Raw genomic sequence first — 23,393 nt, 5'->3', positions numbered from 1 at the left:
CTCCTGGGACACCGCAGCCATGGCTGCTCAAGTCCCTCATGTGAAATGGTGTAATATTTGCATATCATCTGTGCACATGCTTCAGGGTACTCTAAACCATCGCAAGATTAATTGTAGCACCTGATAAAATGTGAGTGCTGTGTCAACAGTTGCTATGCTATACTAACGAGGGAGTAAACACAAAGCAATGTATATGCATTTAATACAGATGAAATTTCTGTTTTTTTGTCTTTCTAAAGTTGATTAAATCTGCAGGCATGGAAAGCACCAATACAAAGGGCTGATATTTTATGTAACATTTAAAATAATGCACACTGCAAAGCAAGTGATCAATTCAATACTTTAAAATAAGCAAATATATATATTAAGCAAAATCATATATATAATTATATATATATAACTGCATATATATATATATATATGCAGTTAATTTCCCTGAGACATTCTCACTGATTTTTCTGGATGATAAATACACTAGGGCTTACGGTCACAACTTGTTCTAATTTTATCTGGCACTAGAGCCCCAGCTTCACTGTTGTTATGACCACTGTATGGCAGAGTTCTGGTCAACTCGGAACAGCACAGTCAGTGTAAAGTGAGTCCATAGGCTTAGAGGAAGTTTATGGACAGAAAGATTGTGTCACACTCAACCTACAATAAGACAGCAATAAGACACTATGCAGTACTCACCATGGAAAAATCCAAAGAGCCCAGCAAGTTCTCGTAGACAGCCTGTGTCAATTTTTCCAGAGCACTTGTGTCTGCGTTTGTAATTGACAATGAAGGATAACACTTATGTGGCTAAGAGTGAGCATTTTGTTATGTCACTGAGGAGCATGACACCACAAAGACACATGTGAGAATGTCACACCTGTGTCAGAGGTGTTGGATGCTTTTTTTTTGCTGAGTTGCCACTGTGATTTTCAGGTACTAAGGAAACATTTCTCAACTATCAGTGGTTTTTCCCATGTAACATCTGGACTGACAACAGCATCTTTAAGTGGAAGATGCGATACTAATATTGTTCATCAATTTCTTGTGATAGAAAATAAGCACAAACCTTTGGTATAAGGACACAGTGAGCATTATAGACCGTGTAGTCTCTGCTAAGGTGACTTCTAATTGCCACTGTACTGTAAAAGCAACCTTGAACCACATATGAATAAATGAGGAGGTCTCTGCTTCAACATGAATACAAAGGGAAACAGTGGGACTGGCCTATAGGCACATGCCTGTAGCTTAAAATCCCAGCACTCAGAAATTTGAGATAGAAGGAACATGAGTTCAAGTCCAGCCTAGACTACATATTGAGTTCTAGGCAAGCCTGAGCTTCAGAGCCAAGTCCTATCTCAATAAACCAAATCAGTTTTTAAAAGGGCACAACAGGCTGATTTAGCCTGTTTGCGAGTCTCTTGTAGGCATAATAAACAGAATCAGAACCAAGCCTCATATACAATACTTAGCATTTTCATGGAGCAAATGCTCCCAACATTGTTGATTTCAAACTACCTAGCCACATAGTAGAGCACATGGTTAAGTTTTTACCATCTCGTTTCTTTAGAAGTCTCTTTTTTCTTATCTACACATAAGAAACTGATAGAGAAGATTAGGGATGCATATGAAACTGAAAAATGATGGTGTGTGTACAGGTGTTATATTCAAAGATTGTAAAACCTTGAAAAAGTATTTTCAGTACTTGAAAATGAAAGCGTCTGATTCAGAAAAAAAAATGCTGTTCACGCCATTGACAATGTGGCATCATTTGCAGGCTTAGCTGAAGAGAGTGAACACAGCATCACTCTCTAGTCTTTACCCGTCATATGAAATATATATAAAAGCCTAAGAAGTCTGGATAACACTGATAGATATCCAAAGACCTGGAAAGTGATTGCATTTGTGGTTTTGTTAGCTTTGTTTTTAAGAAATGTTGCTTATTTGAGAATTTATGATTTAAGTGCTTCACCAGTTTTCAGTGATTGTTTTGTTGTACACTAGCTCATTAAATCCCTGTAAATTTAACCATCCGTATTGCATTGATGGGAGTGTGTTGCTGTGTGCCTACCATGAACCACACCTCCTTCCTTAAAACCCACTAAGTCTTGCATCTCAGACCACAGCCTGCTTTTCTCTTCTACAACCTGATTTTCTTTCTTCTTCTGCCTCCCTTAGTTCACACAGGACGCTTCTAGCTCTTCCGTTTAGGTTGTTGAGTTCAGTGTCACTCTGTTCTGTCTTAACATATGAAAGGCTCCTGCACTGCTGATCATACTCACTAACATATATGAGCTCACAGCGCTGTATCGTCATGCAGATTCCTGAGCAGGCTGCTTTTTGTAAACTTCAAGGGGGACATTTGAGTTTACACTGCTCTTTCAACTGTGCTGAGCTTAAAACAGTTTCAATTTACTAACTCAGTCTCTTATCTCGTGGTCAAGACATTGTCACCATTTTGTCATCCACATCAACACGCAATTTTGGGTCCAATGACTCCTTAGCCTGTATACTCTCTTATCAATATTTCTTATTAAATACATTGTGTTTATATCTCTCTATGTCACATTTTCACCTTATAACTCATATTTACCTATAACAATACTCTCTTAACTGCTGTCCCTTCCTCCAACCTTGTCGTTTAAGTGTTTCTTATCATATTCAGAGACTCATTTATTCTAAATCCTAAACTCCTGATTAAGAGCCAAAAGTGGTTCTGTTGCCTACTTCACTAAATCTACATGTCATATTTCAGTTTAAAGATCTTGATAATCTAGTTAAATTTGTTTTTACTAAGCAGTACTATTATCTAATAACTCCCCAAGTCCATAAACTTTTTAGATACCATAAACTTGTATTAAAGCTGTATTAGCAAACAGGAAATATATGTTTCTAGTAGAAATATAAAAAATACAATAACTTTAAAAAGCTGTAGATGTAATATAGATGATTAATATAGAAAAATTCATCATTCATCTACTTATGCATTAGAGTGCATAGGTAAGTTAAGTTTTGAGAATTATGCAACATGTGACAGGTAGCGAGATAAATAAGTCATATTTTCTATCTCCAGAAGGCTTCACTCAATTCAAAAATAACATAATGAACATAATTTAGAATGGTGTTATCCCAGAAAGTTTGAAAATGTTGGTGGGAAAGGCATTAAAACCTAAAAATCCATATGCCATAGGAAGACTCATTTAAAAGAAGAGTTGAGTCTTTCCTTCATTAATAGATGTGCATAACTCAGTGGCAGAATATTTGTGTACTGTCTACATGATACTGAGTTCAATCCCCAGTTCTGCAAAAGCAAATCAACTAAAGAAATTAGAACTAAATTAGATAAACACAGACAAATATTTCTTATGCATATGGTTCAGGTCTCTCACAAGTAATATGCATATCCATGTAGCAGGAGATATAAGCAGAAGTCAGAAACAAGAAAGGGATGCCTTTCTTTCAGTGACAAAGGAAGGGAAGAGATGGAGGACGTCTCTAGAGCAGATAGAAAGGGGACAGAGAGATATGGAAGCTTGAGACAATCAATCAAAATGAATAATGTACAAAAATCCCACATGGAAATATTTGACTTTATAAGTTATGGTTAAAAGTTAATAATAATTCTCTGTATATTTAATTCTAAGCAAAAATAGACATTATAAGGGTAATTAAAAATAGTTTGTCTAATTTCAAATTTAATAGGAATTTTCATATCTGAGTTCAATTCCCAGCATCACATGGTAGCTCATAGCTGTCTATAATTCCAGGTCCAGGAGATCTTATACAGTCCTCTGGCCTCTCTGTGCACCATGCACACTCATAGTATAATCCATACAGATAAAATAAATAAAATGAGTTATGAAGTTAGGCACTGTGGTGGGGTATTGGGAGGAGTTGAGGTCAGAAATGTAAGTAGATGTGATCAAAATATATTATATACACATATGAAATTCTCAAAGAATAAATAAAAATATTCTTTAAAGAGAAATAGATTGTTGTAAAGCAATTTTTAGCTACATATTCTGTGTAGCCAATCAATAGTACTACTCCAAGGATAATGTATACCTTAATATGTGATTTAAGAAAATCTTTTATCTTGATTGATTACAGAGTCCAGATATGCAAATTAACTATTTGAAATGCTTTTCTTTATTACCTTTATAATAGGCTAGTTTTTGATTAAATGCAATGTCTTGAAAATTTAAAGTTATGTAGAATACTAGCAGATAATTAAAATATAATAAACATTAAAGAATTACTACTTAGGGGCTGGAGAGATGACTCAGCATTTAAAATCACTTGTTGCTCTTGCAGAGGATGGGTGGAGGGGCCTCCATTCCCAACATAAACATGGTGATTTCCAAGCATCTGATACTCCAGTTTGGAGGATCTGAGCCTCTTCTTACTACACAGGGACCAAGCATGCATGTGGTACACAGACATATATGCAGACAAAGTACTCACACATAAAATAAAATGAATAAATATTTTTTAAAAATTAATAATTACTGTTTAGTTGGCATCTCTAAATAAAAACCCATGCTGCCAGTCATCCCATTCTCAAGACAGGTGCACAAATTTTTTCCCCTCAGGGAAAAAAGCCCTTCTGAACAAATTTAAATTTCATTTTGAATTGCTCTCAAAATAACAAAAGTGGTAGACAGGACTGAGGCTATTGAACTACACAAACATTTTTAACTTGATTAGAGAGTAATATAAGACACACAAAATTTCTGTATCAGGAAGTAATGATAAAGAATAAATTATTAAAATCCAGAGTATTTAATTTTTCACTTACATTTTAAAGCCAAAGTAAATCATATTTAAAGAAATTGATGCATTTTAGTGATATAATATAGATAGTGTTTATCCACCTGGATTTCATAAAATTCTTAATCTTCACTGTTATATTAAGCTTTAAATTACCTTCATTGCTTCAAGGGGATTAAGAAGAAATCTGTCCTCACTCTTCCATTAGCTCCAGATAGACGTTAAATTTCCCTCTCGGAATTAAATGTCTTATAAATGTGTAAAGACAGAAAATGAATTTTCCGGCAACGTTGTCTTCCGTAACTTTGTGTTTCTAATGTGATAATCTTTATGTTATCTTTGAACCACCTAACATTACCTTCAAGCTGAATGAGAAGTTGAGCAGAGCTCTGTTTCAGTCCCAAAATACCATGATCTCAGCCTGCAAGCTTTTCTTAATTACCTAAGGAGTACATAAGAATTTTTTTCTGAAAACAATGTAGATATCAGTTCTTTTCATGTCTTTTATCCACTAAGCACTTTGTAGAGTTATCCGCCGGGTACTCAGTACCAAACCTCATGATAATTTTCAGTGACTGATGCATTGTCAACTCTTGACATGTGATGTGACAAGTCTTGCAATAAACCCCCTCATTCAGGTCACAAACTAACTTTGGAGACAAATGTTGAAAGTTGCTCTGAAGTTCTTATTTTGGAAATATAAAATTAATTTGATTCTTCTCTTATCAAAATATATATACTGCTGCTGTGTAAACCAAAGTAAGACAAGAATAGAACCAGGAAAAGAGAATGTCTGTCAACTCAGGCTTTCTGTGACATGCAACACTGTGTGTTGAGTCATTTTCAATTCTTAAATTCCTTATAACGAAGTCTGATGATCCAGATGTTCAGCAGGAAAAATGAAGAAATTTCATGTTCCAAGAATATGAGTCCTTTTATGGCCTAGTGACTCAAGCCTGTATATGTAGCTGAAGTTTTCCTGTGTCCACCCAGCTCCTGTAGCCACTCAGACTCAAGTAAACACACAGTATATAATTATAAACTGTATGGCCGTGGCAGGCTTCTTGCTATCTAGTTCTTATATCTTAAATTAATCCATTTCCATTAATCTGTAAGTTGCCACGTGGCTTACCGGTACTTTTACATATTGCTTCCTCTGTGTCTGGCTGGTGACTCCCAGACTCAGCCTTCCTGTTCCCAGAATTCTCCTCTCTCTTTGTCCCACCTATACTTCCTGCCTGGCTACTGGCCAATCAGCACTTTATTTATTAAACAATCAGAGCGACACATTCACAGCATGCAGAGCGATATCCATAGCATGTATATAATCCTAAATGAGAGACTTCAGGACAAATGTTTTTACTAGAGATACACAAATTTGAAGAAAATGTATCCTCATGACTGATTTTCTCCAGCCCCCTTAGGCCTTGTTTCTTTAGGCCTTCAAAACTTCTATTCCCTTCTTTCAATTCTAGGGCCCCATACATGCTAGTCAGGGCTCTACCACCAAATTACCACATCAGCCTTTGAAATATCCCTTCTGAAACTGCAGGATCACATTCATGATAAGACTTCTGGGAGTACTGAAACAGATTAAGCGTCAATAAATTAAAGTATAGGTATGGGATCTTCAGACTTAAATCATCAAAAATCTCTGCTAGAGTTCTCATCGCTCCTACTAAACAGCATGGCCAGAACTAAGGGATTATCTATGTTACTAAGGGACTATCCATGGTTAGAGGCAACAGATGCCTCTATTGAAGATACTGTTGACCCTTCCAGCCCAAGGCAACTGTCTTAGTTGCTTTCTCAGTGTAGTGATAAACAATGTGACAGAAGCCACTTAAAAGAAGCCAGGTTTATATTGACTTATGGTTTCAAACAGATAGGGTCCAACATGATGGAAAGGACATGATAGCAGGCTAGGAAGACATGATGGGAGGAGCAAGAGATATGCTGGTCATGCTGCATCCACACAAAGAAAGCAGAAAGAAAACGAGAAGTCAGACAGGGCTATGAAGCCTTAAGACCCACTCTCAGTGACTGACTTTGTTAGGGTTTCTATTGCTGTGAAGAGACGTCATCACCATGGAAACTTATACAGGAAAAACATTAAATTGGGGTGGCTTACATTTTCAGGGTTTAATCTACTGTCATCATGGTTTGACATGATGGCATGCAGGCAGACACGATGCTAGATAAGCAGCTAGATGGGTGTCCTACATCTTGACTTGCAGGCAACAGGAAGTGGTCTGAGACACTGGGCATGGCTTGAGCATCTATGACACCTCCACGTCCACTCTCACAGTGACATACTTCCTCCGACAAGGCCATACCTACTCCAACAAAGCCACATGTTAGGACAGTCCCACTCCCTTTAGGGACATTTTCTTTCAAACCACCACAGTGACATGTTTCCTCTATTGAGGTTTTACCTCCTAGGAGTTCCACAACCTTCCAGGACACTGGCACCAGCTTGAAAGCAAGTGGTCAAACACGTATGGTTAGTGGGGACATTTCAAATTCAAATCACAACAGCCCTTCACAAGCCATCCTACCCTCTAATCCTGCAGCCTCCTCAGCATTAAAATGGATGTGGAGAGTGAGTGTTGCTCACCTCAGATCCCAGAGATTTCCTTCTCAGCAACATCCTCCCTAATACCTAAAGCATGGAAGGAGAAGTCTTTGCAGTCTGAAATCAAGTACAGTACAATGGACTCATGACTCTGTATCTACAATACACATCGATTTCCTCTTAACATTTCCTCCCGAGACTTCTAAACACAGGCTTTTATAAAACATCCAGACCTTCTGTCTCCCTTCCATTCTACCGTGTCTGATTTGATGACCACAGTAAGAACAGCCTCCTTAAGTAGACAAAAGGTAAACAAAAACAGAAGACAAAAAAGAATACAGAATAACATCTCAAAACATCATCAGATACAGAACTTCATATTTTATTTCATGAAAATTATTTGAAGTATATGAAATCCCATAAGAATACCCACTGCTCTAATCTAGACATACTGCCTTGTAAGTAATCATTTTGAAACCAGTTATTTTATTCATTGTGGAGGTGGGCAAAGGGTAGGGTAGAAGATCCTGCCATGAAAGTGTCCTTTGTTCATTTGTTTTTACCTCTCCACTTTTGTGTTGTAGAATACTGAGTAAAGAAGGAAGGGTGGTGTTGAGAAAAACATGGTCAACTACTCTTCCCTGAAATTAAAATCCTAAGGATGCTCAAGCTATTCTTAACTTCAAGTCCAGTTTTATATCATCTTTATCATTCTCAGCACATTCCCACACAAAGTATGTCATTTAATATTGTCTTTTCAATATTTTTTGTCTTCTCTTGCTTAGATTTCTTCTGATTTTCATTTGGCAGGCTTTCCTCTCTTTAATACTGAAATACATGTCTTACTTCCATCTTTAAATATTTAGTAAGCTCCTGTCTCATGTATCTTCAACCTTCAGTGCATAACTTGATTTTTAATAAAAAATATTAACAGGCTATCTCTAAGGCTAAGTATGGTAGGCTGTTGCAGCAGCTCCAACCTTTGGGGTGCTGAAACATGAGGATAGTAAGTTCAAGGCCAGACTAAGCTACATTGTAAGACTGTCAAAAAAAAAAAGCAGAAAACAAACAACAACAAAATAATAAAAAACACATCATAGACTATCTCTAAGGACCCTTCATCCACATCGCTTCTAATCATCCTCCTTAGAAGGAACTCATGAAAAATCAGCCTCTTCGTTGCCAGGTCTGGTGGGAATGTCTCAGGTCTTATCTGTTTTTAATTTATCAGTCTCCATCTTCCATTCATCTGTTAACTCTACAAGTCACTGATTGGTAGTGACAGTACATGGGACCCACCATCTCTGTGAATCTAATGAGTAGATAATGCAAAGGTGTGGGGAAAGGCAGTAATCCTAACAATCCTAACAGAATTTCCAGGAAGGAAAAGACATTCCCTTAAAAGATAAAGACCTTGATGTTGACCTGTGACTAATGGGATATGCCTAGAATTGTGCTTTTGTTTACTTTTCTTGCCTTCTGTTGCTTTGCCGTTGCTGTTTCTTCTTGTTGATATTGAGAAACATTCCTTCACTGGACCTTAGGGGAGACTTTTTGAATATTTGCTTGAAACTGATTTTCCACCCTTATTATTCTTGGAAATCAACTCCAAAATAAGAACAGGATACTTTATTAAATCATTCAGAATGTTTAGCTGTAACTAATCTTTGTCAGGTTTATCATGACACAAATCATCAGATTATAAGATTCCAAGCTATTTTCACCTTGGTGATAATATTACTTTTGTGAGAATTTTCATGGCATGACAACTGTTGTATCTTCTGTTCCATTTTATAATACAAGCATCTTACATTTGCAATAATTTAAGAGACAGTATCAAGCCAGCTTGTCTATATATACACTTCAGAAAATAGTTCAAGGAGGCAAAGCTTTCTCTCATTATCTATGAAGTAGTATTTTCCTGTTTCTCATCTGGTAATCCTTTATATGAATTCATTATATTATCTTGAATTTATTAACATTTTGAAACATTGAAAATAAAAATAACAATATACACGATGTTTAAGAGAAACAAAAGATATGACAGAACAAAAGATTTAGAATTTTCAACTTTTTTATTATTGTTAGTTGTTACTTTTAATTTGGGACTAATTTTCTATTGTACAAATGGCCCACAGTTCACTTATCTACTCACCTATTGAAGGATATGTAGATTCTATCTAGTATTTGACTCTCATGCATGAAAACTGCCAAACATACATGAACAAATTTTGTAAGCAAATTGCTTTTCTGTATTATATAGAAGTGCATGTCTTATTTTTAAAGAAATTGCTGAAATGTTTTCCAAAGTGGCCCTACCATGTTATGCTCCCATTGGCACACTAGAAAAGCACATTCTACCACTGAGCAGCATCCCAGCCTCTATGACTATTCTTTGTCTTGATATAACACACATCACATGTCATTTCTTTTTGTCACAGCCTGAAACTGCTGGCTGCGGTCTGAACCCAAGGTGCTAGCAGGGCTGATTTCCTTCTAGGGGTTAGAAACAATTTTAAATTTTGGATAAAGAAAGAATGTATTTGTTACTCTCCTCTGGTTCAGAAATATAGGAACTTTGAAATCTCAATATAAACTTGTTACCCAAATAAAAAGATCTCCAAACTTTTTTTTTTTTAAATAGAGGTCTCATGGTTATTTATTTTGAGTTTTTACAAATAAAATAACCATGGGGTGGAGTGGAGCTCAGCAGTGAAGAGCACTAACTGCTTTTCCAGATGACCCAGATTCAAGTCCCAGCACCCACATGGTGGCTCACAACCATCCATTATTCCAGTTTCAGGAATCCAGTGCCCTCCTGGGACCTCTGTTGGTACCAAGCACACAGGTGGTACGCAGATAGACATGTGAGGAAGACACTCACATACATAGAATCAAATCGAGAAATCGAAAGCTGAAATGACCACTTGCTTCTTTTCTTTTCTGCCTCTAAAATTCTCCAAGATGTGCATAACCACAGTTGGCCTGCGGCAAGGTGTATGAAAACAGTAAGCATAAAGGGTACCTGTACCACCTGCTGGAAGCAGGTGACGGCATAAGTTGTTGGTCTGGTGCCATTTAGAGCTGTCCTGGAAATTTTCTTTCTGTGGTTTTCATACACACACACACAAAAAAAAAATGAATTTTATCATCTCACTTACAACCCTTGTCCACATTGTCTTCAGAGATCCAGAGCCAGCCAGATATGTAGGACCCAGAGCATTAGCTTGACCTCTGTCTGTCTCCAGACATGCCTGAGGCTCTCCCATCCAGATCCAAGCCTGTAGTGACATTAAAACTTTAGAGTATTTCAGGCTTTTTTATTTCTCTGCTTCTCCCTGAGCAAAATCGAGTCATCTGTCCTGGAAATGTTTCACTGGTGCGTCCCTTATTGCCTATCCCATTTCTGCACGGACTCGGAGACCACGGTGCAAGACAAAGTTGTTTGTTGTTTTTTTTTTTTCCTTCCACTTCAGGATGTTGAAAGAGCATTCTCCCTGTTGCCTGTGTATCTTAGTGATCAACTGTAGCATCCTGTGTGACCTGATAATATTAAAAGGATGAAGACAGTGAGATTGTGATCCACGTCCTCCTGCAATTATGCTGATAGAGTCTGAACCAAACATGTATTAATAATTGAGATGGCGGTGTTGAGCGATAACACAGAAATGTGATGTGTCCGTAATAAAGAGGCAACCCATGAGCAGAGAGAGCACAGCACTTAGCATTTAGTCACATGCCTACTGTGGTCTCCATTTACCATTGTTCTTCTGGTAGCCCTCAAGATGCTCAACATTGCCCATGAGCCCCACTGGGCTGCCAGGGACTGCTTTGCTGGTTGACTCCCGTTATGATCTGTCATCACAATGCTCTGCATTTGCCACCAAGCGAGACAACTTTTGGCAGGGCGACACTGAGAAATCGGCGTGATATAAAATTTCGATCATATTTAGTTCTCTTCACACTTTGTTCTGATGTAAAAGAAACCAGAAAAATGTAGATGCTGGCCAAGTAGCACTAGGTTTAGAAACTTTTGTCCCTGGTTTAGTAGTTAATGTGCCGTCCCTGAGGCTGTGAGGCAACACGACCAATTCATACTCTAGCTCTCCATGCAGAACAGTCCAGCAATGAGCCAATATCTGAGAGCCAGGTATCCTTTATGCTTACTTTTGTCCTCTTAATCTCACCTATAGGTGTAAAAACAAAGGGCATACACTTGTACTCAGACTGGGTACAGTAGATGGCTGAGTGCATTCTTAATCTGACCTCCTGTTTTCCTTGTCCTTTGTCCTTAGGTAAATTGTGCAACATCTGCATCGTCTCCCCTGATAATGAGATCCAGAGGTTTATTATAATTATTACATTTACTGAGTTATTGGGGGTAGACACTACATATCTGTTTCCACCTTGCAAATCTCAGAACTCAAACTCAGGTCCTCAGGTTTGGCAGCAAGTACCTTTAACCACTGAGCCATGCCAAAGGCCGAGTTTTTGTTTGTTTGTTTGTTTGTTTATCTTGGTTCCCACATCTGTAACCAACCAAAGATTAATGTTTCCCAGAGCACACTCTGTGATCATGTATCAAGAACTTCCTAGCTCTTTCTATATCATGCTGGTCACCCTTGCTCTGGAGCTTCCCATGTCCTTTTGTACTGGTCATGATTTTATCACTGCTTTCTGTATTCACAGTTCTGGATTCACTGCAGGATGGTGGGTATGCTCAGTGTCTCCCCATCACTAACTACCACACTGATGCTGCACACGGACTGCTTCTCCTCTACACCCAAACTTTGATTGTCTGAACTTGGGGAAGCTAGTGAAGATTTTCTTTTCTCTCCTTTTCCTTTTTAATTTTTATTGAAAATAGATTTATCAGCCGGGCGTTGGTGGCGCACGCCTTTAATCCCAGCACTCAGGAGGCAGAGCCAGGCAGATCTCTGTGAGTTCGAGGCCAGCCTGGGCTACCAAGTGAGCTCCAGGAAAGGCGCAAAGCTACACAGAGAAACCCTGTCTCGAAAAACCAAAAAAAAAAAAAAAAATAGATTTATCTGCCACCCAATACATCCTGATCACAGTTTCCCCTCCATCTACTCTTCCAGGTTCCCCCCCACACCCCTCTCACCATGAACCACTCATCCTCCCCTCCATTTCTTCTTCGGAAAAGAGTAGTCTTCCTAGATACAATGATCAAACAGGACAAAAACAAGCTACAATAAGACAAATACCTTCATATCAAAGCTAGACAAGGCAACCCAAAAGGAGGAAAAAGTCCCAAGAGCAGGCAAAAGAGTCACAGATACACCCTCTCCCACTGTTAGGAGTCCCACAAAAACACCAAGCTAACAGCCATAACACACTCCGAGGACATGGTGTAGACCCCTGAAGGCCTGGTACTTGCTTTTTCAGTCTCGTGTGAGCCCATGTGAGCCCTGCTTAATTGATTTGGTGGTCCGTGTTCTCCTGGTGTCCTCCATCCCCTCTGACTCCTACAATCTTTCCTCCTCCTTTTTCCCCAGGGGTTCCCCAGTCTCCAAGGGAAGGCAATGGAAACCTCCAATTTAGATTATCTCTCAGCACAATATTTAGCAGTGCACCTCTATATCTGCTCTCATCTCCTGGCAGAAAAAGCCTCTCTGATGAAGACTGGACAAGACACCAATCTGTGAGTATAAAAAATAACATTAGGAATCATTTCATTGGTTTTATTTATTTATTTACTTACTTACTTATTATTTGCTTGTTTGTTTATTTGTTTATTATTTTATTATTTATTTATTTATTTGCTAGTCATGTTTGGTTCTACCCTAGGTCTCTGGGCTATCCAGTCTCCAAGCAGTATATAAGCAAGGCTCCCTCTCATGAAGTGGGCCTCAAGTTAAATCAAATGTTGGTTGGTCACCCCCAAAAGTTCTGGGTCACCAATGCCTCCGCATATCTTGGAGGCAGGACAGATTATAGGTCGAAGGTTTATGGCTATGTTAATAGTTCTTACTTCTTTCTTCTTCTCTGTGTGGGCATGTTTATAACTGGTTTTAAAAACTGATGATAAGTATACTAACAATGAATATGCTGTGCTCTTTTGTTCTTTTTAATTTATAGATGTTTTAAAATCAAGTTTAATGTACTTATAACGTGGTAAGGTGTTTCTTTTTGTTCTAAGAGAATCTCCCTTCAGCTATCTTACAATTGTCAATGGAAATTCTCAATTAAATCTTCAGTTCTCATTTTTTTTAATTGCATGTGAAATTAACCATTTTCTTCATTTTCTGGGACCAGCTTAGTAACAGTAAGGACATACACCCTTACCATCCATCTTTAGAACTTTTCGTCTTCTCAAACTAAAACTGTATATTCATTACAAGAAGTTCTCACTTCTTTCTTCCCTCCACTTGTGATACATCCATTTGTGTCTCTATAATTGAGATACTTCTCATATAAGTTGAGTCATGCTATATTTGTATGCTTATTTAATACAGTGTATTGCTATGAAGTTTCATCCATGTTGTAGCATACTTCATATTTTCTTCATTTTAAGGTTATATCATAGTCCATTGTTAATGAATACCATATTTTTTGTTTATTTTGGGGTATTTTATTTACATTTCTTCCTTTCCTTTCTCCAAACCCTCTCATATGCTCCTCCCCATTTTTCTGCAATTCATACCATCTTTTTTAAATCAATTGTCATTGCATGCTTATATGTATTTGTATGTGCACATATATTCTTAAATACAACTGGTTGAGTCCATACAATGTTACTTGTATGTGTATTTTCAGGGATGACCATTTGACATTGAATAATGAGTTGGTGTGACTGTCTCTGGAAAAGACTTCCTCTCCCATTCCCAACTTTACTTAATTGCCTGTAGTTCTTATATACCACATTTTTAAATCATCCATCCATCTATGGAAACCTGGCTTAGTTTTCAGTTGTTGTGAACAAAGCTTCTATGAAGATGAACATTTAGGTCATGTTTGAGTCTGAGCTTTATCTATTCAGATATATACACAGAAATGGAATTGTTGAATCATATGGAAATACTGTTATACTCTTTTGAAGAATGATCATACTCAAATTCATCCTCTTATCTACCATACCCCAAAACATTTCTCTTCACATTAAGTATATGTATTTTAACATAAATAATGAGAGTAAATGTGTTATCTATGGAAATCACTTCCCAAACTTGCTATTTTAAACAATAAAAAAATAATACCATATAGTTGCTATTGGTCAGAAATCTGAGCATAGGCTGTCCCGTAACCTAGGTATTGGGGGTGGAAGCCGTAGTCAGCCATATTCATCTTATGTCTGTTCAGGAAGGTACAGATGTACTGCCAAGTTCTCATGCTGCTGCTGTAGCCCTTACTAGGCTGACCATGGGCAGAATTATCAGATCCTCATTTCCTGAACCTCACATGGGACTATTTTCAGTCTTATTTTCTGCTCAACCTTCTTGTAATCCAATGTCAGGAATGACATCTCATTGCTTTCTCTGTATTAGAGTGCAACACACACTCAGAGCAGGGTATCAAAAAGGATGTGAGTGCTAAGCGGCCATTGGGTCCAGTTAGTATCTGTCTACCAGGTGAGTTAGCATCTGTCTACTGGGTAAGTTAGCATCTGTCTACCAGGTAAGAGACTTGCTCTGCTTATGTTTTCATTGCTATAGCCTAAAACAACCAGGAACAAGACACAACTCAAAATCTGGCTAGTGAGTCACGGAGTGCCCTTTCATATATTAATATGATGCTTAAAAGCACAGAACACACAACTTGCTACACTCTAGCCTGGGATAATTTTAACAACTATATAATTTTTAATTCATCTTATCATGCTACATTTAAAAATCAAAATCAAATTTAAAAATCAAAAATCAAATCAAATCAAATACTTCTCCAATTAGATATTAGGAAAATAGTGCTACTTACTGAATCCTTTTGTGGATTTCCTGGTATTCTGCTGGAAACTGTCATTTTATGACATATGGCACTAGATAATACGGTTGAAGATAATGCAGTCTATTTTAAGAATTTAGCAGTGGTTACTGAGAGGCTTTTATGCTTTGAATTTATAAAAGTAAAATACATGGGATATATGAGTGTTATTTAGTCTTAGAATTTTTTGGCATTGTGTACATTTTTAAATCTTGTTAAGAATAATAAGGAAAAATCACAGCTTTGTTGAGCATGGGCAGGTTGCTTAAAAAGAAAATTGAAATGTGACATTACTTATTTAGGTCTCTCTCTCTCTCTCTCTCTCTCTCTCTCTCTCTCTCTCTCTCTCTCTCTCTCTGTGTGTGTGTGTGTGTGTGTGTGTGTGTGTGTGTGTGTGTGTGTGTGTGTGTGTGTGTGTGTGTGTGTGTGTGTGTGTGTGCATTTGTGGGAAGATGCTGTTGTAAAACACTATTCCTGGAAAGACATGAAAAGAACAAATATCTACTCACCCTAGACAGGGAACTGACAACAGAACAAATTACAAATATTACCAAAATCCAATGTGGTGAGCCAATTAATTTATTAGGGTTACTTATAAAAGTATGGGTAAGGGATTACTGATAAGAACAGAACATATTTAAAGACAACTGCACCACCAATATCCACCCTAACATTGGTTACAACTCACTAAAACTGGAAAATTCACTGCACTTCAAGAAGTTAAAAAAACAAACAAACAACAAAAATCTCTTTCCAAGTAGTTCAGTTTGGTCTGAGTTTCTCTCAGCTTGTCTAAGAGTGCTCCTGTGCAGGATAGGGGAAACTAGTGTTATCTGTCAGTTTCAGGGACTTCCTGAAGCTTTCAGCTGGCTTACTTCCTAAATCTTAAAAGCTTCCCTGTAGGATGTTTTATCACAGAGGACATTGCTACACACTGGTACACATGGGTGTGTTGATGTGTGTAATTATATGTGCACATGGAGGTCAGAGTCCAACTTTAGAAGTTAGTCCTCAGCTCTCATTTATTTTTTTTTTAAACGGGTCCAGAACTCAGCAAATAGGCTATGCAATCTAGTCATTTCCTGAGTACTGGAATTAGAAGCATGGACACAGTTGCTGGGATATTTTGTATGTTTATTTTGTTTTGGATTGTTTCTTCAATATCAGTTCTAGGAACTGACACGGGTCTCACCAGGGAAGCACTTTACTGACTGAGTTCCTATCCAGCCTTTGCTGACTATTTTAAAATAGTAGATACTATTTTCTAGATTTTTTATCATCAGAGTTTTTGAACTGATAAAATTGAGTAAAAACTCTAAAAATAGTTAGGTAGATTACTATCACTTTCTACAAATGTGAAAGACATATTGTAGGTGGAAGTTTCTCTCCCGCCTACCTATTCCAAACTACCCAGCAGCCACTTCCCAAATAATTGACTCCTAGGCTTAATATTATTTATAAATGCTTGGCCAGTAACTCAGGCTTATTAACTAATTAGCTCTTACATTTAAATTTATCCGTAATTCTCATCTATGTTTAGCCACGTTGGCTTGATACCTTTTCTCAGTGCAGCATTCTCATTTTGCTTCCTCTGCATCTGGCTGGCAACTCTTCACTCTGCCTCTCCTCTTCTCAGAATTCTCCTAATCTGGTCGCCCTGCCTATACTTCCTGCCTGGCTTCTAGCCAATCAGTGTTTTATTAAACCAATTGAGTGACAAACCATTACAGTGGACAAGAGCATTATCCCAACAGCAACCTATTCTTGGATTAATTGAAAAGCTGTACCAGGTATGCCCGGCCTGTGGCTCTTGAACCACTTGCATCCCAACATAGCTGTGAATACAGCCCCACACATTTGCAGATGACAAGACCATGTCACAGTGTCAAAAGGTGGAACAGCATTGTATGAAGAAGAAAAAAATAGAAGATAGAGTTTAAATATCCAGAAGTGGAGAAGGTTTGGTGATACATTGCTCAATATTTCCTTAAAAACTAAGAATAAATTTTCCAGCCAAACCGCATCATAAACTATTTGGAAATGGCTGGACTTTGGGGAGAGAATGGTTTTAACAAAATACTTTCACCTATTAGCTAACTCAGATCAGCTGGAAGTGTCTTTCTTAGTGAATGCAATTTTAGATGTTAATAAGATGGCATGCCAAAATTTGAGCAAATGCATGCAGTCTTCAGCTAGTAATGGCTGCTGGTTAAGAGGGCAAGAGCAAGTGCTTACTTTTGGCGTATTGTGTGAGATAGTGATTTAAAAAATGGTTCCTTATATTTCTTTTGTGCTTTACAGTGCTTAGCACAGTTCAGCAAGAAAAGTATTTGTGGAATTTTTAAGACTAATATTGAATGGTCCCAAATGGTACTTTGCTGTGCTCATGATGAACTCTAAAATCCCATCTATCTCCAAAAGTTTATGATTGTGTAATAGTCAATTATTCTAATGCTATTTAATTAGGTATAAATTACAAAATAAAATCTTTATTAAATAAAACATTTGGGCTTATTTTATGAATCTCAAAAAATCTGACTTTTCTGTTCATTGTCAATAGGGATTTTTCTTAACTTTTATTTATGTGTATGGGTGTGCCTGTGTGTGTGTGTGTGTGTGTGTGTGTGTGTGTGTGTGTGTGTGTGTCACATGTATACATGTGCGTGCAGATGCTACTTGGGGGTGTCAGATCGAGAAGCTACAGTCATAGCAATTTTTTTTGCAGAAAGCTACATAGGTTGTGGAAACTGAACTCAGGACTTTCAGAAGAGAAAAAAGAACTCAAAACCACAGAAGCATCTCTCCAGCTTCTCAAACATAATTTTATAAAATTCTTTGTAGTCTATTAAACTTAATTTTTTAAAGAGTTGTTTCTTCTTATGTGCATGTGTATCTGAGTGAGTTCACATGCATCATGTGAAGGAAGATGCCCATAGATACCAAAAGAAGGCATTAAATCCCCAGAAATGAGAGTTGTAGAGGTTATGAGCTGCCTGAAGTGGCTGCTGGGAATCAACGTAGATCCTTTATAAGAACAGTATATGCTCTTACAGGGCCATCATTCCAACCCCTTCAACTGATATTTAAACCTATTTTTTTTAAACTATGGCTTGCAAATTTAAAAGAATTCTGAAATGAAATACTTTAGAATTTGGAATTCAGAAATTCCAAGTATGTCATATTTTAGAATTATGCCCATTATTTCTAAAATTTCTTTATAAATTCCCTAATGTGATGTAAGAACATTAGTATGATGGGAACAGTCTGAATTTAATTTCTTATACCAAATAAGTTTTACATCTCCTGTCTCAAGGGGTTAATAGCTAATACCTCATTTGAATTTTAGTGTAATTCTAACTGTTTTAAATTTAGAAGCATTAATTTAAAAGATGTGTTATCACCTACATGATTAAAAATAAAATAATCATGTCATTTCTTTCTATAGGATAATATTAGGCAGAAGGACTGTAAAGGCTGGAGGACTTGAATGTTTTCTGTAAGATAGCATCTTCTAGACATGACAGGGAGCAGCCCCATGATATTTCAACAACATGGTTACCAATACAATACCTGCATAGACACATCAGAACCAATTAACATGCCAATATGACTAGAATTTCACAAGATCCCACCCCTGGAAAAAGAGGTCCCCAGCAACCAATGACTATTGGGAAAGGAAGAATCTACTTTCTCCAAGGATGAGTCCCTGATGGATTATCCAATCACATGGTCAGCCATAAATATATGTACATAAGAGAAACACTATATGAACTCAGAATGGTGTGTGTGTGTGTGTGTGTGTGTGTGTGTGTGTGTGTGTGTGTAGTCATAATAATTAAGACATAAAAGTAATGTATTTGAGAGGGAGTGGGGGAACACAGAAGGACCTGGAGAGTTTTTTAAGAAATGATGTGAATACTGTACTCATGTATTAAATTATAAAAAAAATGTAAATTTAAAAATGACAAAAAAAGAATAATATTATGAAGGAAATCAAAAAACACATGAAGTAAATGAGGTCCTGATAAGCAGAGTTCTAAAATAGTAAATAAGACTGTCTATTCTAAGGTTAAAACCTTTTTAAAATCTCGGGTTAGGTTTATTCAGAAGTGACAAAGTTTGTAACTTCTAATGATAAAAATAACTCAATCACTGTTGGTTAACTTACAAAAACTAAGCTTCTCCTGTCTTTGGCTTGCAATCATGGTGATAACACTCGGTTCCTATTGAAGGTTGGTGTTTAGGCCTAGTGAGTTCTAGAAACACTGCAGTGAATACTTGATGTTCTCTAGACTCCCCTAAGGTAGACAAGAACCCCTTACCCAACTCCAGCTTGGTCACAGAGATTTTCCACATAAGACTTTCCTAACTACCATGACCTCAACAGAAAGCAGCTCCAGTTGAGATGTTACTTTTATGTAGTACGAGGGCCAACGACTACAGGAACATTGAATTTTAGGAAAGTTAAATGCTGTCTTACTTTGTACTGCTGTACAAAAATATGAAAGCATCATGCAGTTGTAAACATGGAGGGCAGTAGTGGATGGTGCCCGGGTCTCTGGTCTCCTGTGACAGGGTGGGACATGCCTCCTGGTGAAAGAAGACAGCTCCAAGCAGAGTGCTTAGGAAAGGGCAGATCAGGTGACCAGAACTGTGGCAGTCTAAACTTCGAATGAATATGCCCTAGACATAGAGTGGTAAGAAAAGCAAGCCACCTCCTAGAAGGAACGAAATGTTCACACGGGCAACAATGCCATTGAGACAGGCTATAGAGATCCTAGGATGCATTGCCCCTGTGTTCTGTGAAAATGACAATATAATTTCCTTCCCAGAGCAGTTACACGGAAAGAAATCCTTTTCTTTTTTTCAATTGAGAAAGAATCTATTTTCTCCATATGCATTATTTGTTGTCCCAGTGATATATAGCTAATAAATGTGATTATAAATATTTAAGCTATTAATGGCTGTGTTACACATTATAAATAGCTCTATGAGCTCACCAGGCATTGTAAGTGATACACTCTGCTTCCCCAAGGAACCATGGATAAAGTCACAGCCACATTATGTGCATTCACCAGTGACAGATGAGTACTATGTCAGTAAACAGATACTACACTGGTTTTATTACAGTCAGCAAAATTGGTGGCAAAGAGGCTGTTATATAAACTGACTTCATCTAACAGATAGCACGCTATGACTAAGGAAAAGTTTAATTCTTGTAGAATTAATTTTGTTCCATAGTATCAAGTTTGATTTTTAAAAGGTCTGTGAGGAATGTGAAAGAATGCATTGATGGCATTAGTTATTTAAGAACGCTGTATGCAGCATTTTGAGTTTTGCAGCTACCCACTTCTCTCCTTTTCTGGCCTTATTTTTCCTGTTTGTACATATAATTAAGCTGTAAGGTAAAGTTAATAAATCATCTCAACAGGACACTAGAAGTATAGAAGTAAAGGCAAGCCAGTTTCAGAGACAACCATGTTGGATTGCTTAGTTAATTTCTATGACTTATGTTATACACAGCTATTAATCTATCTGAGGATCACTTTTCTGGCTTGAAAGAAATAGGAAAATGAGGTCTAGAGAGACAGCTCAGTAGTTAAGGGCTCTGATTGCTCATCTAGAGGACCCAAGTTCAATTCTCAGCATTCTCATAGTGACTTATAACTATCTATAACTCCAGTCCTAGGAGATCTGATGACCTCTTAGGCTTCAGTAGGCACTGGTCATGCACATGGTACACAGACCTATGGCAGGCCAAAGACTCATACCTAATAAATAAAATAAAATAAAAATAATTTTTAAAAAACTGAAGTATAAAAACAAGCTAAAAATTGCTTTTATTAAATGCATGCATGCAGAGAGCTGTTCAGTGAGGGCTACTAAGGCATTATGATGGCTGAACGGCATACTGGTGATGATGTCCGTCTTCTAACAGAAGTAGATGCATGTGAGAAGCACGGATTAACTTTACCATCCACCCTTCACCTTCTGAGCTCTCATCAATCTGTTGGCTCTCCACTCATGGGCATGTCTGTAATTGTTATGGTAACCTTGAAATGCAAGCATTATTTCTCCATTTTATAAGCAACTGACTCTAAAGCTCAGAAGTGAAGTGCTCAAAGTCATATGAATATTAAATGGCAAAGCCAGAAGCTGGCTCCAGCCCAGTTCTGCAAAATTCCAGAACCTGCAAGGACAGCAGAGAGATGAGGGAAAAAGACCTGATGCAGTCTCCTTACCACCCCCACCACACACATACACACACACACACACACACACACACACACACACACACACACCATGCCCCCTAATTCACTCACTTTCCCAAGGCAAGTTACTGGAATGTGTTGAAACTCAGTGTTCTGTCTCTAAGTTTACCCTAGATGATCTTCAGAAACCCAGAAGAAGAATTTCCCAGAATGAATGAGGATTCTGGGATCTGTATATTTTCTAAATGCGGTTTGTTTTCACAAAGTCAGCTACCTAATTGAATCCTTTGCTGTTCTCTGATTATCCTCAGCAAGGATTGATGTTAACACAGAGAAAGAATGTCCTTAGGTCTACAGAGGCAAGAGAAAGTGTTGAAGCTACCAGTGCTCTAGATTTGTTCGTTATATATCTTAAAATTTCCTGCAAAAAATGAAGAAAGCAGCAGATTACACAGGTACAAAAATAAATTCTCTTTTGCAACCCAAAACTCATGGTTCTGTATGAATTCTGATACATACAAGAAGGAATATAGGACAGTACACAGGGATTATGGTATTGATGAGGTTGATTCTAACTATCCTATAATTTAAAGGCATGGGTAATAATAAAAAATCCTGATGTGATGAATATTTCAAAAAAAAAACTGAAATTGCATGCTGTAGCAAAGAATAAGTGTGTTTTCATGTAGTTAGAGGATAGGATTCAGGCATTTTTATGAACACTTTTAAATGTTTTTAATAATAATAAATCACTTTCCAGTTAGCATTTGTTGATTTCTATATTAAATGTGGACAAATAAAATTGATTTAATACCCCAATCCTACATAGTGTCAACTGGGATTTCAAATAAATGGGAAGGAGTTTATATTTCCTATTGTCATTTTTCTGTGAATCTGGGCTCAGAGTAGATATTCCTGGACTGTGTCAAGTCATTTCTGCAATCACTTGGAGATGACCTCTATCCTGCATAATTTTTTTATATTTTACCCAAATCACATATAACAAAAAGATCTCCACATATTCTTACTAAAGCCATTTGTTGTGTTTTATGAATTAAATGTAGTTCTTGCCTTCAGAAATACTCTGAAAGAAAACAACAGTAATTTGGGGAATTAAATGCTATGTTTAGAATTGAGGACAGCCAAGGACACGCCACCATATACAATTATATGAGTGGACTTAATGCATAACTCTGAGGTAGAAAGTTGAAATGGGATCTTTTTTCTTGTTTTTTAACTAAGGGTAAAATTCATAATGGGTGATAATTAAAATATTTAATGAATAAATTATACTTCCCTGATGCCTGCTATATCTTCTAACATAAAATTTTAGCTTATTGTGTTATATGCTAACTTTCACATTAAGTAAATTAGTTGACTCTATCTGAACTGGAAGAAGATGTTGCATAATAATGGATTGTGTTGATTGATTGTGATGTTTAAGTGTGCTTAACACTTATTTTGCACTTTATATCCTCAAAGCACTTCACAAACATTAGCTAATTAATCATCGTGTCACGGCGATGTCAGGAAGGTGGTTGGATTCCCATTTCTGAGATGAAGGAATTAAATAAAGTGGCTTATGACAACAAAAGGCCTTTGGAAGTTTAAGTATGAATACCTCAGGCAAGTTCTCCCTAAGTGGTTATAGCAGGGAGTCTAACTGTGTGTTCCTCACAGAAGGAACGCCTGGGACTCAGTGGTTTATCACAGGATGGTCACTCTTCCAGTGTCCAATAATTCTAGTAAGCTTTGTTATTCTCATGAGAGTTAACATTACCGAATATTTTACATTTTGAAAACATAAAGGTTAATAATTAGAAATTCTGTGAATTTTTTTCAAATTTCATATTTTTTTAATTTTATAATTAATTTACTTTTATATATCAGCCACGGATTCCCCTGTC

At 37.2% G+C, this 23,393-nt stretch overlaps 1 non-coding gene across 1 annotated transcript; it reads left to right on the top strand.

The window, feature by feature from the left end:
• The first annotated feature begins 21,891 nt into the window (after positions 1 to 21,891).
• LOC114709056 lies at positions 21,892 to 22,018 on the top strand. The gene has a single exon (XR_003736880.1). It is a non-coding gene; the product is annotated as a small nucleolar RNA SNORA40 (small nucleolar RNA).
• The last annotated feature ends 1,375 nt before the right edge of the window (positions 22,019 to 23,393 follow it).

The sequence above is a fragment of the Peromyscus leucopus genome, chromosome 12 (genome assembly GCF_004664715.2).
Source record: "Peromyscus leucopus breed LL Stock chromosome 12, UCI_PerLeu_2.1, whole genome shotgun sequence".
Classification (NCBI taxonomy): Eukaryota; Metazoa; Chordata; class Mammalia; order Rodentia; family Cricetidae; genus Peromyscus; species Peromyscus leucopus.
This window is presented reverse-complemented; position numbering and strand designations above follow the sequence as displayed.